This window comes from Ictidomys tridecemlineatus, chromosome 9 (genome assembly GCF_052094955.1).
Source record: "Ictidomys tridecemlineatus isolate mIctTri1 chromosome 9, mIctTri1.hap1, whole genome shotgun sequence".
Lineage (NCBI taxonomy): Eukaryota > Metazoa > Chordata > Mammalia > Rodentia > Sciuridae > Ictidomys > Ictidomys tridecemlineatus.
Genome location: NC_135485.1, coordinates 29,249,541 through 29,256,615, shown reverse-complemented (window position 1 = coordinate 29,256,615; position 7,075 = coordinate 29,249,541).

The following is a 7,075-nucleotide window of genomic DNA, read 5'->3' as shown; positions in this document are numbered from 1 at the left end:
AACTCTCCCTGCTCTCTGCCTTCCTGTCTCAGTGTGTGATCCCTCTCATAGCCACTCTGACAGGATGCCGCCTGCCATGAGGCACTCAGCAGAAACCAAACAAATGAGACTATCCTATTTTGAATTTTCAGTCTCCAAAACTATGATTTAATGAAACCTTTTTACTTTATATATTACCCAGCCTGAGGTATTTGGTCACAGCAATGGAAAATAGCACAATGCATAGGAGAGCAAGAGATGCCCCGATGATAGTCAGCTCCATCCACTATTCAGATAGATGAGTGGATGAACCTTCAGATGATTCTACTCACCCGCCTTCAAGTCTTCCACTGAGGCCTCAGCCCTGTACAGAGACAAGTCTCTCTGCCATGCCATGTCTGACTCTTGACCCACAGAATCTGTTAGCACATTAAATATCTTTGAGCATTACTAAGTGTTGGGCTTATTTGTTTCTCAGCCACAGTAACTACAAAAATGTCAATGATAGACACTAAACACATAAAGGAATGGCTGGCCACGGGCTCTATCAGATCCTGAACTACCTCAGAGCTGGAAAAAATAAGAGCTATTCTAGGAAAGGGGTGAAAATTTATTGTGTTTTTTTTTTTTTTTTAAAGTTCGAGGCACAGATGTCTGTAAATATCTACTATAAATAGAAGAGCTTCTTTTAAAACTCAAGGTCCCACTAAGCCATGAAAGGTCATGGAAGATTCTTCAATGCATGTTACTAAGTCAAAGAAGCCAACCTTAAAAGGCTACATACTGGGTGATTCCAACACAGCGCACCAGGAAAGGCAAAGCTAGAAGTAAAACCTCAGTTTTAGGGCCAGAGGTGAGGTGGGAAGGGGATGAACAGGGAGAGCAGAGGGCATTTGAAAGCGGTGACAGTGTTCTCTATGGTACTCTAAAGGCGAATACACACCATCATGCTTTTGTTAAAGCCCAAGAGGGAATCCTAGTCACCCTATGTGGGTGACAATGGTGTGTCAACATAGCTTCACTGATTGCCACAAAATGGGCCACTGTGGTGCAGGGTCAACCTCAGGGAGGCTGTGTGTGTGTGAATAAGAAATGGGAACTCTGCTTTCTGATTTCTCCTCTTCCACTCAATTTTGTGAACCTAAAACTGCTCAAAAGATAAAGTATATTTTTAAAAAATCATCTAAATATGGTAATATCTGCCTACATGCCTGGGTACTCCCCTTCCCCTCTCCCCAGCCAGTGTATTGTCACGGGCATAAATTTTAGTGTTTGTGTCACTGCATTGGAGTTTGAGGGCACAGTTAAGTCCTGTACATCAGACGGTAATATACTTTGGGAATTATTCATTGGCTTCCTCCTTTTCTTCCTTCCTTCCCTCCATCCCTCCCTCCCTCCTTCCTTCCTTTCTTCCTTTTGCAGAGTACATGCTATCTGGGAACTGATTTGCTTCTAACACAATTTAAGGAGACTTCTGTGTTTGCTTTGAGGGACAGTGAAGAAAACTTCAGCCTCTAAACGAATGGCTTAGAAAAGATTGAAACAGGGACAGGGGCAGTTTGAATAATGTATTAAGCATTCACGGGTCTTAGTTTCTCTCTCTCTCTAGCATTTACTAATTAGCAACTGTTTTCCAAAGCTGTCAGGGGGCTCATCATAAAAAGTAAATGTAGTTTTATTTTTTGACTTAATTTAAAAAAGGATGCTCTGATTGGGTTTGGTTATGGAGTAAGTCCATTGGTTTAGTAGATTTTTACCTCAGGAAGTACATCAGGCGGGCACGTAGGTGGTTTGAATGGAAGGTGGGGCTTTCCTAGTTTCGAACCTTTGCAATGATGATTGTTCATGACGGTGGTTTGAGTTGCCTTTACCCTGACTTGTGGTCACGTGCGTGTGTGCACACTGACTCCCCATTTGGGAAGGACAGGGATTGTCATCTCCAGCCTCTGGAGGGACAATATTGATAACAGTTCCTCTGGACTGGGATTCTGCAGGACAGACAGGGAGAGGTGTAGTCCCCAGAGGGGTGCCCCTGATCTGCTGTCTGTGGTTTTCACATAGGATTGACAGGTATGCCAGACTTGTGAATTAAGAACACTTTGTTACTCATATTTATTAATTGATTAATAAGTCACTGTATTTATTAATAGGTTTTTGGTTTTATGAAAGTCCTACGTGTAGCAGGTTTAGTGAGTCAACTTTTTAAGGATTTCCATTGAGAGCCAGCAGACCCCTACTCGCCCATCCTTTTTCATCTTGATTTTTCTTCATGGAGGCAATTACTTCTCTTTCCAAAAGCTGCTGCTTCTGGATTTTGCCTCCATGTTTCTTTTTTCTTTTCTTTTCTCTTTTTATTTTTTGGTACCAGGGATCAAACTCAGGGGCACTTGACAACTGAGCCATATTCCCAGCCCCTTGTTGTATTTTATTTAGACACAGGGTCTCGATGAGTTGCTTAGGGCCTCACTAAGTTGCTGAGGCTGGCTTTGAACTTGCATTCCTCCTGCCTTGGCCTCCCAAGCAGCTAGGATTATAGGCGTGTGCCACGTTGTCCGGTCCTCCATATTTCTTAATGTATACTATCCTGCTTTTTCATATCCTTTTCTGTAAAAAGGGCGTAAACTGCATGACGTGGGTATGAACATTAGAAGGAATTAATCCATAAAAATTACTTTAAACCAACAGTACCTGGCACTGTTGTTGTTATGTTGATCTTTCAGCTTTAGTTATTATCTATGGTCCTCGTGCTACTAAGAATTATTATTGAGATGAGCTTGGTGATGCATATCAATAATCCTAAGCAACTCAAGAGGCTGAGACAGGAGGACCACAAGTTGGAGGATAGCCTCAGCAACTTAGTGAGACCCTGTCTCAAAATAAAAAAATTAAAAGGGCTGGGATGTGGTGGCTCCAGTGGTAAAAGGATCTCTGGGTTCCATCCCCAGTACCAAAGAAAAAAAAATTTACAATTTAATTCCATTCCTATGTCCTCTTCCCCTTTCCCTTCGTCTCCTGCCATCTGCTAGTATATGAACCATATTTTTCACTTATATCATTATGACAATACCTATAGCAGAATTACATAGAATATTATGATCTTATATTTTTCTTTTGCAACTTTTTCATCTCACATTTCTTTTGGTTTTTGCTTAGTTTTCTATGAACCTCTACTGAAATCACCCCAAACCCCTCACCAGAAATGGCAGTCTGCTCTCAATAAGTTCTACCGGTGTAAACATCTGGGGTGGGACATCCTCCTTCCTGGAGTGAGCTCTGTCCCCCTGCTGCTGTCCACACAGCTGGGATGTCCTTTAATTGCCAACCTCAAAACTCCATTCAGTTCTCCTCTGTAAAAATTGTGTTTTGGTGCCATGAAACCCTCTTTCTTGTCATACACTTTCATCCTGGGGACAGCACATCCATGTCTGGCTTCCAGATCATGAATGTGTAGAAAATCATTTCAACCTCATTCGTGATCCATGTCGGGTGGCGGGTAGAATTCTAAATAGAAAATATTTTCCCCTTAGAAATGCGAAGACCTTGCCATTTTAGCTTCCAGTGCACCAAGTGAGAGGCCTGATTTTGTCTTTGGAATGAGATTTGTTATTCCCTCTGGATGCATTTAGAATCTTCCTTTTGTTCTGGGAATTCCAAAATCTTATGACGATGTGTCTTAGGACGGGACTTCTTCAGCCCACTACCCACAAAGAGCTCTGTGGGGTCTCTTGACATGAAAATGCATGTCCTTCAGTTCTCAAGATTTTCTCAAATTGTGTTTTGAATAGTTTCAACCCTTTCTTTTCGAACATTGTGCCTCTTCAAATTTAGTATTTTTTTTTTCTCTTCTAGTTCACATTTCTGATTTTTTTTCTTCTGTTTTCTGGGTTATTTCTCAGACTTTAACTTTTCTATTACTGTATTTCGCATTTCTGCTGTTATAGTTTTAATTTCCAAGGGCTTGATTTTTGTTTTTATTTCAAAGAGCTTTTATATAAACTCCTAAATTTTCTTCTTTGAACATATTGATTACAGTTTCTTGAAGTTTTCTTCTGCTCTTTTCATTATTTCTGTTTTTCCGGAGCTCTTGGAAAAATTTATTTTCACCTCAGGTTTTTTTTTTTTTATTTGAAAGTTCTTTTTCAGCTATTTGGTCATCCTTGGTTCCTATCTCATATTTAAGAGAGAGACACTAAAGAGATCATTGCAAGCTGCATAGTGCGTGCGTGTGTAGCTATTTTGGTGGCTATTTTTGCTCTTCTCTTTCTCAACTCTGTTTCCCCAAATCCTCTCTGATTTCAGAGTCATGGACCTGGCTGCCTGTATTCTGAGACCACTGTGAAGGGAGGGGTTGAGGCTCCACAGTTCCCTAGATAGAATTCCAGTGGATCCCGTGATCTCTGTGGTGCTCCACAGTGATGTCCCTGAGCCACAGTCTCCCTGGCCCACCCTCTTGGGACAGCTGGTCTCTGGACTTCAGAGTGTGTGTGTGTGTAGGGTGGGACTGTCAAACCTAGGAGGGTCTGTGTGTTGCTTGTACAGACTTGTCACCAGTCTTCTGTTCTCAGCCTTACTAGCGCCCTAGAGCCACCAACTCGGGAGTTGCTCAGTGATTCTGTGACTCAGGCAGCCTCCAGGTCTCCCCCAACATTAGCTCTGGCTTCAGTTTCCTTTGGCCAGCTGAGCCAGGAATACTTGACCATGTACTTTTCAGCTTTCCAAACATTTGCTTTCTTTTTTAACTTTCTTTTCTCTTTGTCCTTATGAAGATGTATATATATTCAAAGTTGATTTTCCTTTCAAAAATGGTATAACAAAAATGGGGTTATGGCTCAACGGTAGGGTGCTCATCTAGCACCTGTGAAGCACCCTCTGCTAAACATCATTCTAAATGGAGACAATTTGGAAGCTTTCCCTCTAAAAACTGGAACAAGATAGGGATGCCCTCTTTTACCACTTCTATTCATCGTAGTCCTTGAAACTCTAGCCAGAGCAATTAGATGAAAAAAATTAAAGGGATATGAATAGGAAAAGAACTCAAACTATATTTGTTTGCTGATGACATGATTCCATACTTATAGGATCCAAAAAACTTTACCAGAAAACTTCTAGAATTAATAAATAAATTCAGCAAAGGAGCAGGATATAAAATCAATACCCATAAATCAAATGCATTTCTATACATCAGTGATGAATCCTCTGAAAGAGAAATTAGGAAAACTATCCCATTCACAATAGCCTCAAAACACACACACACACACACACACACACACACACGATGTAGCATCGCACCGTATGTGCAGTCATTCATGTACAACCATTGAAATGAAAAGTTGAGCTCCAATTGTGTGCAGTGAATCAAAATGCATTCTGCTGTCATATATACCTAATTAGAATTAATTAATTAATTAATTAAAATTTTTTAAAAAGAGAAAAGCATACAAGTTTTTTTTTTTAAATGGTATAATTCACCAATGAAGGAGAAGAAAGGCAATATACACCAACGTGTCCATTTGAGATGCTTTGCTATCAGGTGGAGTTTGAGGCAACTCAGGAGTTTTACCCATAATTCACTAATCAAACCAATAGCGAGGACATTTTATCCAATCCAGTTCATTGGCTGGGGATGGAGAACTGGGCAAGTCAAAAAGGAAGGGGTTGCAGGGGATGCAGAGACAGAGAGAGACATACGTGGACCAGCCCCAGAGACCCAGAACTAGAGGTCAGGGATGCAGAACACAGCCTGGCAAGGAAGGCCCTCAGTAAAAAAAGAAATCCCCCTCTCTGCCAATAAATGCAGAAGGTTCCTAAAGAGAGAGATGTTTTCCAAAATATGTTAGCACTTCTTAAGAGTTGCTCAATGTTTCCTGATAAACAACTGGTTCAAGTTCCATTTAATAACATCTCAGCCAGGTTTGGTCTAGTCCCATGTGTTCCCTGGTTAAAGGCTTTGGTCAGCTCTGACTCAAAGAGAGGAAGGTAGTAGGAGTTCACAGGTGGACACCAAGGAATGACAACTTCCTCCCCTTAATCTTCCAGTCTTTCCCAAGAGATTGGCCTCGGAGGGTCTGACTGTATATTATTTTTCAGAATTTTGGGTTATCCACTTTAAGGTTGAAACCATGATGCTATTTTTTTCCTGGTAGCACAGGCCTAATAGCCAAGTAGTCAGGAACATGGCTTTTAGAGACAGACAGTTCTGGGTTCAATATCCAAGTTACCAACTCAACTGAGTCAATTTGGTCTCTTCTATAATCACCTAAGAGATTTGAAGTGAGTGTATGAGGATTCTCCAGAGAAACAGAACAGATAGAACATACATAGTTATAAGAGGGGATTCATTGACTTCAGAGGCTGAGTCGTCCCCAATGGCCATGGGCAGGCTGGGCAGCCAGGGAACCAGCAGCTGCTCAGTCCAAGAAGCTAGAGCCTCAGAATAAGGGGACTAATGATGTCACCCTGGTCTGAGGGGGGGAGTCTAGAAAGCCCCATGGAGAGCTGCTGGTGTGAGTCGGCTTTCGAAGGCTGAAGAAACTGGAGTCCATGTCCATGGGTGACAGCAGCAGAAAAATTCCTGCCAAGCAGGGTCAAGCGGACCCTGGAGCGAGCTTCCCTCTTCTGCTGCTGTTTCATCCCATCTGTCCCCCAACCACTCACATTCCAGACAGGTCTTTCCCGCTCAGTTTTACAACCCACATGCTAGCCTTCTCTGGAAACACCCTCACAGACACCTCCAGAGGTGTGCTTTACCTATTCTCTAGGTGTCTTTCAATCTGACCAGTTGACACCCAAAGTTAAACATCACAGTGAGGTTAAGTGAATTCCTTGCAATTAAGGTTGCAGGTTCTAATTCATCCGTGTCTACTGAGGCGTACGCAGATGTCTGTTAAGCAAATATTTATTAGTAAGCAAATCCAGAGACATTTCTGGAACCTGTTCTTTAGAGCAGATGGAAGCTCCAGCTTTCTGTCCATCCAGGTGCTCCATCTACTACCTGCATGACAAGGTCATTCAGAGCAGAAACACTAAAGCTCCAGACGATTCTGTTGTCCTTAGGTTCTGGTACTGGATAGAGAGGGAGCTGGAATCCTCTGGATTA